The sequence below is a fragment of the Lepisma saccharinum genome, chromosome 30 (assembly GCF_977018435.1).
Source record: "Lepisma saccharinum chromosome 30, izLepSacc3.1, whole genome shotgun sequence".
Taxonomy (NCBI): domain Eukaryota; kingdom Metazoa; phylum Arthropoda; class Insecta; order Zygentoma; family Lepismatidae; genus Lepisma; species Lepisma saccharinum.
Genome location: NC_139258.1, coordinates 33,724,190 through 33,748,198, shown reverse-complemented (window position 1 = coordinate 33,748,198; position 24,009 = coordinate 33,724,190). Strand labels below are relative to the sequence as shown.

General features: G+C 40.6%; 1 protein-coding gene across 5 annotated transcripts in view; it reads left to right on the top strand.

The window, feature by feature from the left end:
- RhoGEF3 (Rho guanine nucleotide exchange factor 3) overlaps window positions 1–24,009 on the top strand; it is an 831,957-nt gene that overhangs the window by 320,543 nt on the left and 487,405 nt on the right. For 3 of the 5 annotated variants that reach the window (XM_083115354.1, XM_083115350.1, XM_083115353.1), the window contains exon 1: window positions 18,704–18,938. The exons of the other annotated variants lie outside the window; for them this stretch is intronic. The gene's annotated coding sequence lies outside the window, so the exon portion shown is untranslated. Of the gene's footprint in view, window positions 1–18,703; window positions 18,939–24,009 lie in introns of those variants that run through there. 5 annotated transcript variants of the gene reach the window in all.

Genomic DNA, 24,009 nt, shown 5'->3' with positions numbered 1-24,009 from the left:
AAAAGAACCACATTGCGGGCAAAGCGAGGAATAAAATTTTTAGATCCAATTTTTGCAAATTGAAAACAATATTGCTGGGGCCCAAATAATTTCACGGGGCACCATGGCATTCTCTCTTTTACGACTTTTTAAATTTAGATCGTTCAGTCCAAACTCAGACTCCTGCTGCCCCTTAGCTACGGCTCTTTACTTGATTACACTGTAAGAGAAGCAGTAATGCGAGCGAAGCGTTTTATTTGCATAAATTTTGAAAACAAGGGGGGGGGGCAAATTCCTCTGTGACCCCCCCTGCAAATATTCTTGGCAGTCTGCAAGAAACATTCAAGAAATATATTGAGACTAATTCCATCTCGAGTATCATTTTGTCATGCTAATCTCATATTCTGCTAGCCTTGCTTTTACTTCAATATTTGCCACCCCCTAGAATCGGTTTCCGTCCACGGTTTGAGGGGAGGGGGGAACTGGGTTCGGCTCGTTCTCGTTTCGAGATCTGGACTTGTCCATAATCTCCAATCGAAAGAGACTCCTTTTGACAAGAACATAATTCTCTGAAAGTGCGATCTCGAATGCTGGATTTCAATTCGTCCTGTTTGGAAGTCAACGGCTTCTCCATTGAAGTTCCTGTCTTCCTCTTTTCTTTATCTCGCATTTCACGCTCATATCACTTTCACAGAGAACAGATATCGATCTTTGTCCGCGTTCCTTTTGAGACGTAAGAACCAAAGAAAGAAGACACGTGGCCCGGAATACGAGGAACGGATGAAGGAAAGAGGATCCCTCGGAAGCTCCATACAAGTGACGCGGTGCATGACGGGAACGGAAGTTGATCCGTCGAAGAACATAACCTTCGGCTCCAAGTTGCTCCCCGAGTTAGTTGGCCGTCATTCAGAAAACCGTGGAACCCGACCAGCGAGAATTGGATTACCTTGCGACACTCAACACCCTGTTCTCGTTCCATGGCAGGCTGCATCTTCTTTTTTTTCCAGATAACTCGTACACGTGACCAAGGGGGTGCGAAGGGGTGGCTGATCGCAGGCCCGACTGGCAGCTGACCTACGTAAATCCATCTGTCCACCAATCGTCATGAGTGTCAACCACCTCAGTTGTAAGTAAACGCTGTAGGGGTAACATCGCTCTCCCGTTACACCGTGTATGGGTGTTTTGTGTACTAGCTTTCCGTGCTTTATGTACTACTAGCTGATTACCCGGCGTTGCCCGGGTATTTATTTATCCCAATCTCCTATTAGACAGGAATATAATCAATTCTAACTATAGCGTAAAATGAACTTGGAGTTGAACGGCATTGGGAGTGTCACTATTCATCTTAGCGAACCCGAAAACTATGAATTCTACACTAATATCGGTCGTTTTACATGTCACCCCTTTTCCCACCCCCACCCATAGCTGTGTCTTGGAGTTGAACGACATTGGGAGCGTCACTATTCATCTTAGCGACCCCGACAACTATGGATTCGACATTAATATTGGTCGTTTTCGATTATTTTTACATGTCAACCTTTCCCACCCCCACCCCTAGGGGTGCCAGGGGTGTCTTACCCCCACAGTATTTGTTTCTAGATTGTAAGTCATATTATGTGTACCAAGTTTGGTCATCGTGAATGTCACCAATTAGCTTAGAGACAACGAAAACTATTGATTCGACACTATTCTAGGTCATTTTTGACATTTTATTTTCACCCCCCCCCCCTTTTCACCCCATCCCGATTGGTGATGAACTTGGAGTTGAATGGCATTGGGAGAGTCACTATTCATCTTAGCGACCCCGAAAACTATGGATTCCACACTAATATCGGTCGTTTTACATGTCACACCCTGCCCACCCCCAGCCCCTAGGGGTGCCAGGAGTGTGTCGGAGTTGAACGGCATTGGGAGTGTCACTATTCATTTTAGCGACCCCGACAACTATGGATTCCACACTAATATCAGTCGTTTTCGATTATTTTTACATATCACGCCCTCCTACCCTCACCCTAGGGGTGCTAGGGGTGTCTTACCGCCACAGTATTTCTTTCAAGATTGTAAGTCATATGTGTACCAAGTTTGGTTGAAATCGCTCCACGCGTTCGAGAGTTATGCCGGAACAAACAAACACACACACACACATACATACATCCATTTTTATATATATAGAAGATTGTACAACGTTCATCCAGTAACGGCGACGATCAACTCTCTCTCCCCCATTTTACAGTGCGTTTGGCAACATGCTGTGTATCCAACACTAATTTGTACCGTCCCGCCACCAATGTTCGGGTGCCTTGTCTTGTGACACGATAATGCCCGATGTCAGTCGAAGGGAATTCAACTGATCGCTGGTTCGCTGTCTCCCAGCCGCCAGCTGGAAATGCTACCAATTTAGCTTTAGAATAAAAGTAGACTATTAATACTACTTCGTAAAATCTTGCATGTCAACTCAAAGGGGACAAGTGATGACACAAAAGTGCCCCGGAGAGAGGTCCGTCTGACGGTCGAACTAGACAACGCAGCTCGGTTGACGTTGCCACACAGTGCGCGGAACCAGCGATTTTTGTCCCGCTCTCGCTTTGCTTTTCCCATATGTGGCATCAGCGCAATTCTGCCCAGCCGCCTATTTTCATGGACGTGCGTATAGTCTTGTCTTCTGTGGCCGAACAGTACCTCTCCTCATTAATTTGAAGCACATTTTGTAGGAAATATTTATCAGTGCTCGTTAGCGCCAACACTCTGTCTCGGGAATCTGTGGAGCAAGGCCTCGTTTAACGGTAGGGGAGAAAGGAAGTGGGCGGAAGAATGCAGTGCGTGTGTGCTCTGAGTTAATCGCGACGATGAAAGAAATAATTGGAACAAACACACATCCTTGAACCGAATCTAGGACACCATGTCCCGCTTTAGACGGAAGCATTTCCTTTAACATTTTTGCTAGCATAAATGCTATGTAAATGCTTCCAACAGTGGCGTATAGTGAGTCCAAGATCTGAGTTACCTAACTATATCACGTGGTCCTAGGGTATGAATATAAATACATTTACCAACCCCTAAGATATCAGGTTGCCTACTCGTAAGAAATCAGGTTGCCTACTCGTAAGAAATTAGGTTGACTACTCGTAAGAAATCAGGTTGCCTACTCGTAAGAAATCAGGTTGCCAACTCATAGGAAATCATGTTGCCAACTCATAAGAAATCAGGTTGCCAACTCCAGAATCAGCATCATCATCTCACTGATACGAATAATTGTATTTACAATTTCTGATCGATTTTCCTCCTGTATTTTATCCTCTAGACTTCAGGCTTCGCAGATAGTCTAGCTAGTATAGGATATACGCTCCTGGCTTCCAAAAAACTTAACAGCAGAGAGTACTTTACACGGAATCATTTCGTGTAACATTCCAGTTAGCTTTTGCGATTACAATGTACGTATAATATACACAGCACGAAAGGCACGTCGAGTTACACCATCAATGGTGAGTGCACACTGTTTAAAATTTAAATAAGTAAGATCTCTTCTATACGTGTACAATAAACGCTGTAAAGTATGTTAAGCAGCGCCATTGATTTGTACCTAAAACCATTTAATAGAATACCTTATTACTCTCGGTTGAATAGTTATCGACTTTTAAACTGTAATGACCCCGAGTTTGCCATTACTTCGTGGTTTTATAATATTATTATTATTAGTATTATACAGTTAATAATTCATATATATATTCATAAATATATTAATGCCTTCAGCCAATTTTCTAATATGGCCGCCTTTATAATCAAAATTATACACATATCTACAAGTATGAATAGCGGCAAATTTAAGCAATTTACATAGTTTCAACATTAATCGTTTCATTTGCTTTTAAATATTCTAAAGATTGTTGTAAGTTTCATTTTAATCAAGTTAGTGAAGCCTAAGTTAATAATTTCTGAGTTAAATTCCTTATATCTATTTGTTGTTTCATGTTTCTGGCAAACGCCGTTCGTTTCTCTTATATTTTGAAAGCCATTGTTGATTTATTTAAACTCTTGTGGTGTGAGAAGATCACGTGCTTTTCATTGCATTGTTGCCACCACATACCTAAATTCACTGTGCCAGATTACTGTACATTTCTAATATATTACTGTTGGCTTTTATCGAACTTCCTAGTATTAAAAAGTTATTGTGTCTGGTAACACTGTGTAACTGAGGAGGTGTTTTCGCCTTCCAGAAAAACGGTTAGTAGTTGCGCTGAGAGATTTGAAGTATCAATAGGTGCTTCGCGTTACGGGAAAGATAGGCTTACGCATCTCGTGCTGTACCGTTCGAAAGTATTTGAATTGTAATTTTAGTCTTACATGATATACGTGCGTGTCTATAATAAACGTACAGTTGAACATATTCCGGTTTTTCTTTATTTCGAAAGTGTATTTCGTACTTGTGGATACCTGCATCAGGAGGACAACCTCGTGGGTTGTCATTGGACTTCACCTGTGGATCCAAGGGGAAGGAACGCAGTAACTTAGCCCGAACCCTGGGATTATCCAGCATGCTCTGCTGAGCTTATAAGGTAAGTGTACTTGTGAAGTGCACCGCTACGCGGGACGTAGCGAAACACGTGAAGTGATACATTGTTTACATCTCACGCGGCCGCCATTACACCTTCACTCGTGACCTAGAGGTCGCTTCTGATTGGTTATGCTTTCACTTTACATGGTAGCATTTTGGTCATGGTATAAATGTTAAGGAAAATGCTTTCGGCCTTATCCGTAGGATGTCACGCTAACCACTAAAGCAGACGGGTCGGTTCCAAAGTAAAAATAAAGAATACGTGACGTGAAAATGAACAAACAAATTAGGTTACATCCTAGCGATGCATTTCCTGCCTATTTTGTTTTCGAAAGTCAATTCTCTGAAGAAAAATGTCGTCATGAAATGTTTATAGCATTGCGTCACAGCATTGAAAGTATTATTCCTGCATACTTTCTGCTCATTCTCTTGATTTGTCCTCCAGAAGTGGCAATTAGTGTGTGATAATGTGTTGCGTAATAGATTTTCACCAACAGATGTCACTACCTAGAGCACATAAAGCTTTGAGTGTCTCTTAGCAACACTACTTCCTGTTTCATTGCGAGATAGTTATCAAACGTTTTGCCCGATAAAACTAGAAAGTAATGTCTTGGGAACTTACTGCAAAACTAACACAGTACAGTAATTACAGTCCGCGGAACAAGCACCCGCAGAATTTTTTTTAGGAAGCGGAAATAACTTTTTAGTTTGCAGTGGATAAAAATGTGACTTACTTCTTGAGAGATTTCTCATATTACAGATTATTTTACCAATTCGATATATCTTAAAATGTCATAATTTAGTGCAAAATTCTGCCATTTTGTTATAATTTTTATCGTAATCTACATGCCCTACTTTTTGAAAAAGTAAATGTCTTATTAGGCAGCTTCTTTTGCACTGCAGTCATCTTGAAACACACACTTATTACGGAGGTCAATGAACCATTCAGTTCTTCAAGTTCCATTTGGAATTTTACATCGGATCGGTAGAATTTCGTAATCTAGGACAATTGCGATGAAGCCAAATCACTGACAATTGCAATGATTTTTTGACGGTGAAGGTCATTTTACAAATTAATGGTAGGACGATTGCGACGATCAGAACCTAACCTAACCTAACCTAACCTAACCTAACCAAAGGCGCCACAGAACTAATAATGATGTAGAAGGTTGGAACAACAAAATAAATAGGTGGCTTGGAAGACCGCATCCAAAAATTATTGATGTTCTGTCCTGCCTTAGGAACCAAGCAGAAGACACCAACATCAAATACATGCGGATGGATCTTAAGCTAGAGGAAACGGGTGACTTCAAAAGGTGTCTGTTGGCCCTAGCCCATGTTCAAAAAATTTATTGAACCAAATTCCCAGCCAAGTTTGACGAAGCACTTCTGTGCTGACAAGTGATAAAAAAAAGGAGAGAAAGGTAATAAGAAAATCCTCCCCGGTGGTAGCGTCGTCGCCTTGTAATCATGGGGTCCCGGGTTCGATACCCGTTGGAGGCACATAGTTGTTCGGATCCCACTGTAAGCTGTAGGTCCCGTCCCAATTAGCTGCATAAAGTGGACTTAAAACACCAACTCAACTCAACAAGTAATAACAAAAATACGAGAATAGGAAAATAGTTAACTAACGGTGTATGGAACAACACGATTTTAAACACGTCAAAGTGCTTCTAGTGCAAGTACGTTTACAAGTACAGCCAATCTCAAGCCTGGAGAAAGTACAAGAGAAATCAGTGTTCTATTAAAAAATATCAGTATTTCACATAATTATCTTGTAAGAGATATTGTACGAGGTGTTAAATCACCCTTCAATTTGATAGAAGATTTAAAATGTCATCGCAATTGTCCGTCACCCCAATTGTCCGGCTACCGAATATCGGTATCGGTAAATTTTATATCGATACTTTATCTGTATCGGCCCAACCCTAACATAATACAATATATTTTACGGTAAAATCCAACAGCGTACCTAAACTGCAAATTATGTGACATCGTGTTTGTTGCTGATCGTAAAACAACTTTTTTTATAGAGACAGGGGGGAGAGGGAGGAGAGAGGCCGACGTTCCCGGGTTCGAGTCCTTGTGTGGGTATGGCTGTTCTCTGTGATCGTTGTGGCGTAGCCTAATGGGTGACCTTTTCCAAAGCCACTCCACGCCTTTGGAGATTAACGAGGTTCTGGCGCCAGGATAATCCTCTGTAGGAATTGTGTCGTTCATATATGTTCGTGACTGTCCCATCATCTATCTCATCGTATCACCATTTATTTTCATCGTAGCGATTGGCCAAAAGCGGCAGAAAAGCGACGTAAATAACCAAATTCAATCTACCTTTGCGAGTGTGCTTCATCATTTTCATGCCGGCCTCTGGGAAATAAAACAAATACAAATTTAGTTTTTGTTTTCAAGCCCACTTTATGCACAGTAAGGGTAATCGGGGCTGGACCTAAAGTTTAAGTGGGATCCGAACCACTATGTGTCCCCACCGGGTATCGAACTCGGGATCGCTTGATTACAAGGCGGCGACTATACCACTACGCCACTGGGGAGGCACACAAAAGAAATACAAATACCTTTACCTTTTATATATAGTTATGTGTATATGTAGGCGTAAATTGGCGGGGCAAGGGGGAACTTTACCTCCTAAAGAAATTTAGGGTTTATCAAAATTTACAGCTTTACATTTATTAACGTCCTGGGACCTGATGATCCCAATAATATAGTAATATTCGTTATTCCACAAGTGTAACAATTATTTAGTAAATAATCCTGGATGCAATTGTTTTGGGACGGAAAACTTTTCGATTCTGCACCCCCAAAGTCCAAGTTTGTCACCCCTAAGTTAGACCCTAAGTTACACCCATGTTAGTGTGTGTGTTTGTGTGGTGTGTAATCCTGCAAATCAACAATATACATCCACGATTAACAGCGACAGAATAAAGCCGGTCTAGGTGAGGTAACGAAGCATGCTACGATTCCTGGGTGAGGCAAGGATATTGTTGAGTCTCATAATCTATTTTACTAGTTTTTCATGAATAAGTGACGTCAAATCACCGTGTATCGGCTAGCTAGGGCTGTGCGATATCGAAGTTCGATATCGACTGAATATCCATATAGAGTCTATATATCGGGTATCGAAAATATCGATACCGATAATATCGATGTCGAAGATACCGATAATATCGATGTCGAAGATACCGATAATATCGATGTCGAAGATACCGATAATATCGATGTCGAAGATACCGATAATATCGATGTCGAAGATACCGATAATATCGATGTCGACGATACCGATAATATCGATGTCGACGATACCGATAATATCGATGTCGACGATACAGATTATATCGATAAAAGATTTCTTAAGAGAGTTCCACACTGCCATGATTGAACGTTTTTTTTATCATCAAAGCACGACAAGGGAAAAGCTGTAGGCTATATTTTACATCCTGCTTCTACTCCCGAGCAGGGGCGAATGTGAATCCTGTACTGTTTTGTACTTTTTGCTGTTGCTAAGTACCGTCAAGCGCAACAGAATACCAACATTTATGTTTATACCGACAAATTTAAGAAATACGATACCGACATATCGACATCGAATAGCGATATCGAATAGCGATATCGACATACCGACGTTGATATTATCGATATCGATACATCGACGTCGATATTTTTACGATACCGACGTTTCGATATTTTAGAAATATCGACTCGATATCGACATATCGCACAGCCCTACGGCTATCCTGTGCTGGAAAGAGACGTTTGCATCTATAATTGGACACCATAACTGCCAAAGTGGGTTGGAAGGAAACAGACGTGACGCGATCGTGGAGTTGCAAAAGCTCTGTTGATTCATTTCCTTCTGCGAACGACTGACGAAGTGAATGGGCCGCTCTGCACAACTCACCGAACGTGATGAGAATGTGCTTCAGTGGTCAGCATTTTACTGCCTTACGGTGTAGGCAGTGTTTCCAACTAATGGAATTAAGAATTCCTTTTGTATAGAGAAGAGGCACGTAGCTACAAGGGGGCAGGAGGAGCTGAAGCCCCAAAGTAACCCTCCAGATATTTACTCCACAGTACGGGAGATGAATTTCGATCCAAAGTAAGGAAAATATTTTCAATTATAAAACTTCCATTGGAGCAAGGCCATTACAATGGTCAAGTACATTTCCTACATTAGTAAGTTTACTTAATTATGACGTGTTCTAAATTCATAGAGAGTGCAGATTTGCCTGGATCGACAATGGGCACTGGTCATTTGATACTAAGTAATTGGCCAATCACGAATCGCCAAACTTGCTAGGAAATTGGCTTGATAGTCTACTGGCTGCCTTCCTGCCTGTATTCAGTGGCTGTGAGATTGTTCCTTGGTTGCTGGACGTTCAAACAGCGACTATGAATATATCCATATTCAGCTGAATGTGAACAAGTATTGCCTCTACAAATCGTATCACTATTTTTCGGAATAAGTCTAACATGTGTGAAAACTTAATTTTAGGAGAGCGACTGCAGTTACCAAACTTCGCAGCAGCGTGTACTGCTTCGCTCTGTTCACTCGATTTCACCCCTTCTCTGTCTCTATGCGCGGCCTTGTTCCTGAGATAGTCTCGAGAGATTATAGTTATTTTTTTCAGCACCGATAATGGTATGAGCGTTAGTGTTGTTTTCTCATTCTTTTCATCGCTATATCTATCCTCATCGTTGCAAATTTTCGAAAGGGAGAAATACGACGTTAAAGGATCAAAGAGTACACAAAGTACAAATTAGAAAGATTAAGATTTTAATATCCCCGCTGCGATAATAGAGCGGGTGATACTGCTACCTTGCAATCAAGAGGTCCAGAGTTCGATCGGAGGTGGAGGCACATTTTCATTAAATGACTCGAATTCCACAATAAGCTGTATGTCTCGTCCAGATTGACCTCTGTGCAACTAAGCAGTCTAATACGGTGAAAAATCAGCGCGCTCGGGTAATTTTATTGCTCGGAGACCTAGACGTACATGTTAATTGATTATAATTGGTGAGCTTAGAAAACATATCGATTCCGTGCAGGAAAAATAAATCTATGTTGTTTATTTTTATTTTACTTCGCTTTGTACCACTTTTTTGCTAATTGCGAACATGGGGATGAGTGATGATATGATGAAATTGATGAATGGACACTCGCAAAAATCCATGCCCAAGCCGGGATTCGAAGCTAGGACCCCTGGTGTCGTAGCTCGATGTGCCTCGCCACGGGTCCGGCGAAATAAGTCTTTGAAGCACAGCTAAAACTATTGATCCAATTCTGACAAACATATTTTAATTTTGCGATGAAATGCGATCGTGATTTCCCACCATGTAACCATTCATATTCCTACGTCACTCCAGCTATCGGAACCAAGCCTGTCAGTCATCGCGCTTCATTAGCTGATTGATGGAATATTAATCAATTACTCATTTATTAAGAGAGACAGGTTTTTTGTCATATATTCGCCATTTATGAAACGCAGAGAGCGTGAGAAGAGATAAATGAGCATGAAGAAGTTTCCCATAATGGCCGTTAACCGCAACCAAGTGTAGCGGGAATTCGGGAAAAATCTCTCATGTGAAATTGTGGTGCTTCTGAGATGAAAGATGCTTCTGTACATTGGCGTCAACTTACATGGGCCTGTGGGGCTCAAGCCCACCCAATAATTTTCCTCGTATCGTTAGCTATTATATCGTATTTTAGAAATACAGTAAAACCTCGTTAATCCGAACTAATGGGGGGGATAAGTTGACCGGTTTAAAGAAAGTCCGGATTAACTGAAATAACCTAAAAGAACAGTAGAAAGTGCATTAAAACTCCGTTTATAGCAACAAAACACGTTTATTATGGTGTATTTAAAGGGCATAGGCCTAAATACACTATACAGTACAGTACAAACTCTGCGGGAAACAGAGTTTGTACTATCCGGATTAACGAGGTTTTACTGTAATGTACCCGTATTTAAAATAAACAGTCCTAAGGAATTCTAACTTTTTACCTGTGGAGGCGCTTAGGGGGGAGGGGAACAGTTGCCCCCTCCCTACACGCACACACTTTTGCCACTTTTTTCCCCTCACTGTGGCTTATTGACCCCCCCCCCCAGTTTTTTCATACAATCGCCGATACTGTTTGTTACTGTTCATAATAATTTGATACATGTCGGTGTTGCATGTTATTTGCTAACCGTGGTCATGTTGTTAATGGAGGATAAAGGCTTATGTGTTATGTATTGTACAGTCATGGACACTTCTGCCTTGTAACAATCTGCTAGACTTTCAATGAGATCACTACAACCCAGTCGTGTCCGCGACTGTACAAATGCATAGTTATAGTCTTTATTCAAAACAAAGATTTGGGTTTGTGGAAGTGGTGAAAGTGCTAGGTGGCCTGAAAAATTGCTAAATGATTCATATTTTTTACATGTTTAAAATGTTCGCAATGCTTTGATTGATTTGCTTTATTTTACTACGCTTCTTGTGCCACTTTTGGCTAAATTGCGAAGATGGAGATGAGTGATGATATGATGAAATTGATGAATGGACACTCACAAACATCCATGCCTAGGCCAGGATTCGAACCCGAGAACCCTGGTATCGTAGCGCATGTGCTAACCACTCCGCCACGGGGACCGACAATTTTCGCAATGCAAAAACACTAAGACATCTATATACAGTATAGATAAAGGTGGCCCCGAGCACATTGCGACATGCCCTGATAGCAGATGGGTGAACGTGCACACATTTACAATATCGGTCACTTGGGAAGATGATGTGATCAGCACCGCGCTTCGGTCGCCATTACCCCCTAGTGCTGGCCCCAGATAGCCGTTAATTAGAGGTTGGGTTAGCCCCAGAGCAGCTGAATACAGGGACATTACCAAAAACGTTACCACCTAGTGATGCATATTCAATATTTGATACTTTGATTGGATTAAAGCTACAGATTTTCTGAACAATTTTGCTTGATTGATTGATTGAATTTTTCTTTAAAGTCGACTTTATGTACAGATAGTCTAATCGGGACTGGACCTACAGTTTAAAGCAGTGTTGTTAAAGGTGCAGGATTTTTTTTAAAAAAATAAATTCCGGTCCAGGACAGAAAATCAGCAAGTTTCGTGTTGAAATGAAAAAAAAATACGCAACTTGGACCGAATTTAAATAGAATGTATATGTTATAGAACCAAATAGAATGTATATGTTCCTGGATCTTTAACAATCGTAGGGTTGTTGAAGGTCCGCCAATTGTAAATAAATCCATTTCCCGTCTGGGAGATAAAATCAGCAAGTGTGAATAGGTTCCAGACCGTAGAGAACCTTTTTATGTTTAAAGATTTCAATTCGGTCCAGGAACCTTTTTTGTTTTATCCAGCTGAATTTACATACGGTCGAGAAAGCTTTATTCCAAATCAATTTAAATGGGGTCCAAGTTCCGTATTGAATTGAAACAATACATACCTTGGACCGAATTTAAATTGTGCGAGAGTGAAGTTTCCGGTCCTGTTCCGGGACCCAATAGAACCCATTAGAATTTATGGGTTCTTGAACCTTTAACAACCCTGGTTTAAAGTGAGATCTGAACCACCACCGGGTATCGAGTACCCTTGATTACAAATGGACGACGCTACCACCACGCTACTACAGAGCATTCCCTGACATTCGCTACGAGACTCGGCGGCAAGCGGCCCGGCATCAGCGCTTGTCTCTACCGGTGAACGGTGAACAGTCGCACGCTAGAGTCTGTTTTTTTCGCTCTCCCTGCCTTCGCTCTCTTTCCCTTTCTGTGGACGTTGCAGACTGACGCCAGTATAATCCTCCCTCGGAAGTTGTGTTGTGTCCGTGTGTTGAAGATTGTGGCTTAATATGGCACCACAAAAGTTTACATTACAACAAAGGATTTATCTTGTCGAGTGTTACTTCGGAAAGAGGAATTGTGGAGAAGTGCGACGACGTTTTGCAACGAAATTTCCTGGTGTTCCCGTTCCACATAGGACCACTATATTAAACCTCGAAAGAAAAATGGGAAATCTAAAAAATAAAGTATACAAAGACAATCCACACACCATCGTGAGTTAAAAGAGAGTATTGTACGAGAATTACAGTAGACGAACTTGCACGTGTAAATGCCAATTCGGAGATGCGAGGAATGTGTTGCAGCAGAGGGACATCATTTTCAACACCTTCTGTAGTCAAGGTTAGTACACAATATGAAAACTGTAATTTTAATAGCAGACTCTAGCGACTGTCGTGGACCCCGTTCACCGGGAAAGACAAGCGCTGATGCCGGGCCGCTTGCCGCCGAATCTCGTAGCGTAGCGAATGTCAGGGAATGCTCTGTAGAAAAAAAAAAAAACTACGCTACTAGTTTGCGTTCATTAAGGTTTTCCTGGGTATCTTCGTATTACAAGCTACACTTCAATCTCCAAACTCTGGAAATATATCGTTTAGCAATCTTCGGTCATTGGTTGGCGTACGTGATGTTAATTCTTAAAGCAATTAAAGTGTAACACAGAGATGGCGATAGCGTCGCTGACAATTAAGTATGCAGCTTCCTTACGGCACGTACATCCTCCCCGGTTCGTGTGTGTCCCAGTTCCTACTAAGCAAACGAGCATCGCGTTTCAACGAGGAAGTGTCTGTCGATCGTAAAGACCCCCCCCCCCCCAACCCCTCCGGCAGGTATCCGTGCATATATCGATCACCCTGCAGCTTCCACAGGTCAACGGTTTTCCAGCGTACACGTCCAGCGGATGTGGTCCGTAGCTTATTCCTCTGTGAGTACGTTACCGGAATGTCAAGTGGCGGGATTTGAAAAATGAGCAGAATTTCCCTCGCGGAAGATAGAATTTCCCTTTCTGCATCCAAATATTCCCACCGACAGAATTGCTTCCTGTATAAATTTCCCTCTTTGCATCCAAATATTCCCACCCTACCAACAGTGTTTCCTGTAGAAATTTCCCCTTTTTGCATCCAATTATTCCCACCCCACCAACAGATGTGTTTCCTGTAGAAATTTCCCTCGTCGAAAGAAATTTCCCACATTGAAGCAATATTTTTGATTTCTCAATAAGAACTGCATCCATGTATGTATATTGCTAATAAAATACACATTATGAAAAATAAATTTCCCTTTTTTAAATGCAAAATGAATCTATACAATGGTACCTACTTGTCGTACACCCAATTCAATGAGAAAATTCTGATGTTTTTTTGGGGGAAAATTTTTTCACGTAGAAGCAATTCTTATAAAAATCCCTTCCTCCGTGCTTTAAAAATACCTTACAGAATATCTTCTCGCATAAAATTTCCCCTCATTGAAATAAAATCTGCTCTTTTCTACTTGAAATGAAATTCTTACAATTATGGCAATATTTGGTGCAAAAATCAATCATTTAGAGAAAATTTCCCTCTAATTTACTAATAAAATAACACTTGAGTCAACTTAATGTGGTATGAAGTGCATTTACTCATTGTTAGAAAATGTCTCCTTTTCCTATATATAATTCCTCTACTTCCCTGAAAAGTTTCCGTGATTGGAAGATCAATTCTTTCTTTTTCTAATAGGCATAACGCGATTTATATTTGCCACAAAAGAAATTCAGAAAAATCGTTTCGTTATGTATTCCGTGTTGTATTCTAGTGAGATTAAATGAAAAATGTTATTGAGCTAGAAATTTTATCAATTAAAAGCAGCAACAATAATAATACAAAACATTCTCTATCATTTTGTCTAGCCGGTGGAGGACCATAGTGGTTCGGATCCCACACTAAACTGTAGGTCCAGTCCCGATTAGCATATATGTTCATAAAGTGGGCTTAAAACCAGGGCTGTTAAAGTTCCAGGAATTTTAAATAAAAAAATGAAATTCCGGTCCAGGAGAGAAAATCAGCAAGCGTAAATGGGTTCTGGACCGTAAAGAACCTTTTTGTCTGTAAAGTATTTAAATTCGGTCCAGGAACCTTTTTCCCGATCAATTTAAATAAGGTCCAGGAACCTTTTTTCAGGAACAATTAAATTACGGTCCAGAAACCTTTTTCAATGTAACAATACACAACTTGGACCGAATTTAAATTGTGCGAGAAAAAAGGTTCCGGTCCATTATAATTTATGGGTTCCTGGACCTTCAACAACCCTGCTTAAAACAACTCAAATTATTTTGTTAATTTCAATATTAACTAACCAGTCATAATTTCGTGCCTTTGTATTATTGAAGTTGTGTGGCCGTATATTCAGGGGTTTATACAGAGTTTTCAACCTGGAGGCGGGGGGAGGGCATGGGTGTAACTTGGGACCTAACTTTGAGGGGGCAGAATCGAACTGGGCCTAATTTTTAGAGGGGATAATTAAACTTGAGCCTAATTTTGAGGGGGCAGAATTAAACTGGACCTAATTTTGAGGGGGCAGAATTAAACTTGAGCCTAATTTTGAGGGGCCAGAATTAAACTTCAGCCTAATTGTGAGGGGCCAGAATTAAACTGGACCTAATTTTGAGGAGGCAGAATTAAACTGGGCTAGGAAGAATCAAATCTGGGGCTTAACTTTGGGGGAAGAGACTCATAAAGTTTTCCATCCCATGAAAACAGCGTTCAGGATTATTTGCTAAATAACTATGACGTTTGCGAAATTACAGATATTACACTTTATTAATTTGCTCCTCAGGTACCCTAACTTGTAATTTTTAATAAACACGAACATTTGGGGAAGGGGCAAGTGCCCCTCCTTGATCCCGAAAAGTTACGCCTATGGTGGAGGCTCTAAGACCCTTTGAGAGGACCAAAATGACCTTAAATTTGACCTTTCTGAAGAAGTTTGGAGTTTGTCGAAATTTTGAAGAGGATGTTGTGGTGTGGATAAATCACTGCTTATATTATGAACTGTACTGATAGTACCAACGATTATGCACGCGAAGTACAAATTGAGAAGAGCTCCAAAATCTTTAGAAATACTGAAAGAAAAACACATTTACAAATATTGTTGTAATGTTACCTCTTTTTACCTAGATTTTACAAACCTTATGTTGAGAAATTTCCCTCTGTCTTTGAACATTTATCTTGGGTCGGTACCAATCCTGCGGCCGGACGTAGTACTTGTCTACAGGAAACTGGGTCTGGGTAAGAATTCGAAACGTTACCTAACTCTCCCCCCCCCCCCCCACTTCACTAAGGTCCATCTCAGGAGGAAACCGGTCTTCTAGAATGCATTGTTGCGTCAGGCATAATTTGTAGGGTTCTACCGACCGGACACGCTCGTTCTCTTTGTGAAGTCCTGTTCGAATCATGGATAAACCGTTCGTGAACAATTCTCAAGTGATTCTCTCAATAACAAACATGGAATATATATATATATATATATATATATATATATATATATATATATATATATATATATATATATAGGACGTGTCAAAAAGTAAGGCGAATTTTCGATTTATTGAAAAACGTGCATAGAAAAAAATATGAAACTGTAGTATGTTTGACACATGGTATCACACTAAAATTCGACATAGGAACCACTGCCTTCGTGGGCATATCGTGTGAGGTGGGTCAGGGAAATGCCCATTCGGTGGTGTTTTTGGTCCTCACTCAGATTTTTGGGCACCCAGCGCGCACACACTTTCCTGAAACCAAGTTGGTCATGGACGATAGTCCTCACTGAACCATATGAGATGTTCAATGCATCAGCAATGTCATGCAACCTGACGTTGCTGGTCTGCCACTTCTGTCATCATCTGTCACACTAATCCTACCACTTGCAAATGAGTTACACCACACATACACTTGTTTCTGCGACATAACACTCTCTCCATAGACCTCCAAACAATTCTCGATGAATTTCAGATGGTTTCTTTCCCTTGACCAATAAAAAACGAATAACACCGCGCACCTCCTCCTTGGAGTAATGTTCAAGTCGTTGCGCCATCTTTGAATTGCTCTAGGTACCAGACGGGTTGACGTAGAAGGCTGTAATTGAAGTCAGACTTGCATCACCTTGGTATCTGACATATACAAAAAAATTAATTAGCTACACAAAAAACTCAGGGTTTTTCAGACAAATTCACCTTACTTTTTGATACACCGTAGTATATATATATATATATATATATATATATATACGTATACACACACACACACACACACACACACACACACACACACACACACACACACACACACACACACACACACACACACACATTATATCAGTGGCGGCGATTTCAGGTGGGGCGTGGGGAGCTGTTGCCCCCGACTTTTTGCCGCCACACTATGGTCTCTTAACAGGGACGTATTCGTCGCCTTGTAATCAACGGGTGCCGGGTTCGATACCTGGTGGAGTAACATAGTGGTTCGGATCCAACTTTAAACTGTAGGTCCAGTCTCGATTAGCCTTTCTGTGCATAAAGTGGACTTAAAACACCAAATCAACCAACCAATCAACAAGGACATATTTAGGTGGAAGGGGTCCTCTCCTTCACAAAAGACTTACAAAGTACTAGAATTAAATAATGAAAATATACTTGTCGTTTAATGGAGCCGACGAACTTATTGGAAGGCAAGGATTATATTAGGAACGTAATACTTTGACTGATAGTACCAAAGAAAATTTATGCAAGATTTATTCTTACTTATAATAATATTCATAAAATATTACCAGGAACTTTACTTTTCGTCAGCTAGATCCATCTACGTAAGCTAGATGAATTTGGTTTGGTTTGAGTTGATGTTTTAAGGACACTTTGTGCACAGTAAGGCTAATCGGGACTGGACCTACAGTTTAAAGTGAAATCCGAACCATTATGTTCATTATGTGCCTCCACCGGGTATCGAACCCGGGACCCTTTGATTACAAGGCGACGACGCTACCACTGCACCATCGGGTAGGCCCCGCTAGATAATGAATACGTACTGTTACGTCACTATCCTTAAACCGTCTTTTTACGTATTAATGTAATAAAAATATACTAATAATTTGAATATTTTAATTAATACTCTTTTAATTAATTACCATAATTCTAAGTATTTTAATGTAACATTATTATTATTTTGAGATACTTTATTCGGAACACTTGAACCTATTTCTAGATACGTGCCTGCCTCTTAATGCTTAGCCTTGTCTACCAAGAGAAAGTAAACTGTACTTGCCCCACCCCCTCAGTATTGCCAGCCAATCGCTTTCCCAGGAATCTGTGCATTGGTGGAGCCGTTACTACTTGCGCTCAGACTTGTTTCGTTCGCTCACTCCAGAGATACCCGAAACAGAGTATAGAATTTCACATGTGTATTATTGTTATGTTCCGCAAAAGTGTTGCAGACCACACGAACGTTAAAAACTCCGGAAAAGTATCGATAAATAAATCCAACCGATACCGGTACGAATGGTATCGGTCGAATACCGATATATCGGCGTCGGTATCGGGTCAACCATAATTAACACCCATTACTAACCCGGGATTCTACCCATTACCCTCATTTTTGAAATGTTACGCTAATTCTTAGTCCAGCAGGGTCAGCTAGATTCCTTTTTGCCTGGTACAGTGGGATCCATGAGTATTACCGTGCAAAATGTCCATCACCATGTTCGTGCACTTTATTTGGCCCAATAAGAGCTTCAAGAATGAAGAGAACTCAAAACAAGCTGTTGACAACTTCTGCACCAGCATACATAAAAATACATCGCTTAAAAACACATTGGATGTGAGAGAAAAATTCATGAACTAAGTCATGGACAATTTGCCGAGCAATACCAGTGGATCCCACTGTACTACGAAAATATTGGTTAGAATGTATTTATTTCCTGCCGAAAATCAAACTTCCCAAGTGCCGGTTCTGTATCCGCCACTGTCCCATCAGATGTGTCTTTTCTGCTCATTCTTTCGATACACTCGAATGTGCTCTTTCCTTAAATTGAACTGTATTTATTACAGGAACTGATCTTCGGAACAGTTCCGCCTCCTTAGTTAGCCAAGAGCCATTCACTGGAAAGAACCGGTCTTAACCCCACCAGCTCGCTAGTCGAAATGAAGAGAACGCTGCTGAGGTTAGCAACACTGACTTACCGTTGGTTCCTCGACCATAATGACACCTGCCGGCAAACTTGCGATCTACAATCGAAAAGTGAGAGTGACTGAGTCAAGGTTGGCGTGGTTGGTTAGTTCGGAATTGTCCGTTTGCCGCGAAGGTTCGTCTGTACGTGTTTGTGGCGTGTGTCGTTCTGTCATGTGAAGTGTCCAACGATCTTTTCTGATCGTTGCTCTTGTGTTCTTACTTGTGTGGAAGTTCTGGTGCCTTTTTGAGGTTCAGGATCTAGTGTTTCTTGCGTGTGTGCACCGTTATTTAGGAGATTTCGACCGAGGTGGCGGACAGGAACCTAAGCAAATTTCTTTCGATGTTGAAGGTAAGCAAACTGGGCATATTTCTACAAAATTCATTGCATAACTTCCGAAATTGTTCAAGTAGGACCATATTATTTTGCTTTTGAAGCTAGTAATGTACGTATATACTGTTTTTAGTGCTACCATGTCGGTTGTTGAAATCTTTCCCACCCTTGATGTTGAGGAAAGGGGTCAAAAGATGGCACCTGCCGAATTTTATACAGAAATATTAGCTTTGCGAGAGAAGAGAGGGTTGAATCGGTCAATTACCCAACCCGAAATTTGAAATCATCATTTCAATTTACTACTAATCAAAAGCTTACTCCTTTGATAGTCAATATCAGAAATTATGTTAAGTTATTTACTATTTGAGGCAAGTGTGAGCTTGAAAATTTTAATGATGTTTGCAGAACAGGCCGAACGTAATGATTTATTTGTTTAATTCCTATTATTTGATTTAGTTTATTTTACTTTGCGTTTTGTGCCTCTTGGCTAATTTGCGAAGATGGGGATGAGTGATGAAATTGATGAATGGACATTCACAAACAGCCAAGCCCGACCGGGATTCGAACCCGGGACCCTTGGCGTCGCAGCGCGATGTGCTAACCACTCGGCCACAGGGTCGGGCCCTAACGTAATGTTTTCATATTTAATAAGCTTGTGTCTCATCACGTGTTTTCAAATTTGAAGAATGAGATTTATATGCGAGTGCACACAATGTGAAGTTAATGATTAAACTTTTCCCCCTAACTTTGAATGATATTTCTGGAACGAGATATGTATAAATTAATAACAAAGTAGAATAACATTTCGGTACATTGAGAAAAAAGTAGTTGTGACGAACATTCACACATTTGAAGTATCTAGTATAAGCCTCCCTAATAATAAATTGACAATAGAATAATAGTTTATTAAATTAGTTTGATTATTATTATTTTGTACTGTTCAATTTTATTTCCATATCCTGGCAGTTCTACAGAATTTTCTGAAAACGCGAATGTACGTACAGATGGACAACTGATGTCAACACCCCACTTGTCACCTTCTAACATACATGCCCGACCCTGTGGCCGAGTGGTTATCACATCGCGCTGCGACGCCAAGGGTCCCGGGTTCGAATCCTGGTCGGGTATGGTTGTTTGTGAATGTCCATTTCATCAATCATCCCCATCTTCGCAAATTAGCCAAGAGGCACAAAACGCGAAGTAAAATAAACTAAATCAATCAATCAAAATCAATCAATCTAACATACAAGAAATAGCTTGTAGTTAAAATAATTTTTGCCTGAAATATACTTTTTGCACGTCATATTAGCAATATGTTCCCATGGGCGTCTGGAAGGGGGGAAAGGGGGGCCTTGCCCCCCCCCCCTCTGGAAAATGAAAGGCAACCAAAAATTATGTATTTCACACATATAATTTCATTTTAGCCACAATAATATGTGTTAATTATTGCGTGAACATCATACATTCAAATTTAAGCAATATTTTTTTAGGGAACAACACTATTTTTGGAGAGAATGTGCCTTGTTTGCCCCCCTGGAAAAAATACCTTCCTTACCCCTCCCTGGAAGGATTCCTCCGGACATCCATGTATATTCATTCCTCACACAATATTCACGATATCTGAACTTTTAACATGCTCTACTATTATGTTTTTTTCTTGTAACCATCATAATTTAATAATAAAATATTCAAATACACGGAGAGCAGAGTCTTGGAAACTATGAGATAATCCTTGCATTGACTCATCTCACCCAACAGATCATTAGGTGCCGGGGCTTACCCCGAGTTGATAACTTCCTGGAGATGACTGCTCGAAAAAGGTTTATAGTATTGGAAACTATGAGAGTCTTCGATAGTATTTAAAATTATAAATAAATGGACGATTAACGTATACCTATCTCATACCCAGATTTTTTCCAAACGGGGTATTAAAACTGACTTTGAATGATTATAGGAAAGCAGACTAAAAATGTGTTTATGTTGTCACAGCGGGGAAAGAAGGTTCGGATCCATAACTCATTTGGTGAGACCCTGAATATTTATTGTATTCCAACTTGGAACCATTCTGGTATGTTTATGCACCCTTGCGTAAAGCAATGGGAGTAAATTTACAGTATTAAAAAAATCTAAATATTCACATGCTACAATTCTATAAACCAATGAACAATATGTGTGCACTATTCAGTAATATCGGAGTACTTGGAATATGTTTCATTACCTGAAGCCCCCCCCCCCTTTATCGTACATATTAGAGCAAGTGTCATTGTTGTCTGTTCTTAGGGACCGGATCCTTGGATCTAACGACCCACATACATTCTTGCACATTTGCAATCATATGCCACCAGTGGCGTGCCGTGCGCAGGATTTTCGAAAAGGAGGGGGTCATGATTTCTTTTTTTAGTAGTCCAACCATATTTTGCAACCTTTTCCAGTATTTGACGTTCTTTTCGAGGGAGGGGGTACAACAACGCGTGCAACATCCCTTTGGCATACCACTGTTGGACATACCCGCATTCTACCGCTTCTCTCGAAAAGAACGTCAAATACTGGAAAATGTTGCAATATGTGATTGGACTACTAAAACAGAACACATGCCCCCCCCCCACACCTTCCCTGTTCTCGACCTGCATATATTACTTTGATTTGACTTGTTGTCCACTTTATGCACAGAAGGCTAATCGGGACTGGTGGGGTCCTAATCACTGTGCCATGTGCCTCCACCGGGTATCGAACACGGGACCCCTTGATTACAAGGCGACATCGTTGCGATTTTAACTGGTACTATACCCGCAATTGACTGCAGTGTCTGAATGCTGTGTGGGACATCCGAATTTCATTTTCGTACTTGTCTCTGTATAAGGAGGCTCTGGCACCTAGCCTCTAATAAATAGATACGGGGTGGATAGGAGACAACATTGGGAGGTAAAGACGACCGGAGCGTGGTGCTGATCACATCACCTACAAGAGAATGGCCGAGATCGTGAATGTGTCGGGTCCCACTTACACATGCCCTATGTGCCTTCACGGCAGGACTTTATCTTGACCTTATTTTTTCCCCCACATTAAATACGTTTTCAATCCTGTGGGTGGCTTGAGAGTGGACGTTTCAGACTTCCTTTTGTGGGCATGGTTACTGTATTTGTTTTCTCGCTTCCTTTGTCTTTCTTTTCTTCCTTTGTTTTTCTGTATCTTTCTCTTTTTGTTACTACCTGTTGCTTCCATTTACTGTATATCTGTTTCTCTAGTCCACTTGTCTTTCTTTCTCTTTCTTACTCTGTTTCACTATTTCCACCCTTTTCTTTCTACTTTTCGTTCTCCTTCTTGCTCTTTCTCTATTTCCTTTCATGTATCTCATTCTTGCTCTGATTCTCTACTTCCATCTTTCTCTTGCTTGCTCTGTTTTCCATTTCTATCTTCTTCTGCTGCTTCTCTACTTCCATATTCATTTTTCCGCTCTCTCCATCTTTCTCTCCATTTCTGCCTCATATGTTTTATATCTTTCCTTCTGCCTCTATGTACGAGATCTCCATGTGTGTCCATATGTGTTAGTAGCCCCGTGTAGTTCGCTCAGAGACGCAACCACGATTTTTTGTCTGGGGGAACAAGTACCAGGATAAACGTATCAATAATAATAATTTTAGTAATAATAATGTTAGAAATAATAATGTTATTATAAGATTATTATTCTTGTTATTATTGATTTGCTTTATTTTACTTCGCTTCTTGTGCCACATTTGGCTAATTTGCGAAGATGGGGATGAGTGATGATATGATGAAATTTATGAACTCTCACAAACATCCATGCCAAAGTCAGGATTCGAACCCGGGACCAACATTATTATTATTATTATTATAGGGCTATTCTAAATGATCTTCCCGATTTCAAAGTTTAATATCTCACGTTTATTTAGTCACAATGACATGCAAATTATTCTAAATGAAAGAAAAACTCAAAAAGTTTTTTGTTACATACATACGTGTTATGTTCAACGTCAAAGGTGCTCAATATGAGTGCCTTTTGTAATTCGGCACACATCAATCCGATAGCCAAATTCTTTCCACACTCTTCCCAACATCTAGAGTCAATGGACGCAACTGCTTCTTGGATGCGTACTCGAAGTTCATGTAAGTTGTTAGGTAGGGGTGGCTCATACACTTGGTTTTTAACATAACCCCACAAACAAAAGTCACACGGGATGATATCTGGCGAACGGGGGGGGCCAAGGAAGCAGAACTCAAGTCTCTTATCTTTGTCAGTAGGTTTAAGTGCCTGCAACATTTGCAATCGGTAAGGGTAAAATTTCAAATGTTTTCGCAGAATCATCCACACTGTTGTGTGCTTCAAGTTCAATTCTCTGCTTGCACGAACCGTTGATGTTTTGGGGCTTCTGACGAAAGTCGCACTCGATCAACGGTTTCATCACTAACTCCTGGCCGGCCTGTTGATTTCCTCTTGCAGATACACACACACTTTCTTTAAATTGTCTATACCACTTCCGAATTGAGTGACCGCTTGGTGGATCTAACCCGAACTTCGTCCTAAGACTTCGTTGGACACAAATAACTGACTGTTGTACATGAAACTCCAGGACACAAAATGCTCTCGTCTTCGTTTCCAGCCATGTTGATTTACTGTCGGCCTAGCGGCAGAATGCGTAACTAAACATCAGCTTTGCCAGACACTAAAACATTTTGAGTTTTTCTTTCATTTAACATAAGTTACATGTCATTGTGAATAAATAAACGTGAGATATTAAACTTTGAAATTGGGAAGATCATTTAGAATAGCCCTATTAGTAATTGTAGCACGTAGTAGTAGACGCTGCACTTTTTGACACTCTGTGTACTGCAGGTGTATTCCAGAGTCAGGGTGGTGCAAGGAAATGACCTTCAACCAAGTAGACGGAAAGCTGTGTTCAAATTCAGAAGATTCAACAAATGCCTGTCTGCTACCTTAAACGTTCATTTGATAAGTTAGCACTCACCACGTAACCATACACCACACACACACCGACCCAGAACGTAATCCAAACGGTGCAGAAACCAAATCAACGAAGTAGACGAGTGGGTGTTGCACCGTGTAAGAAAC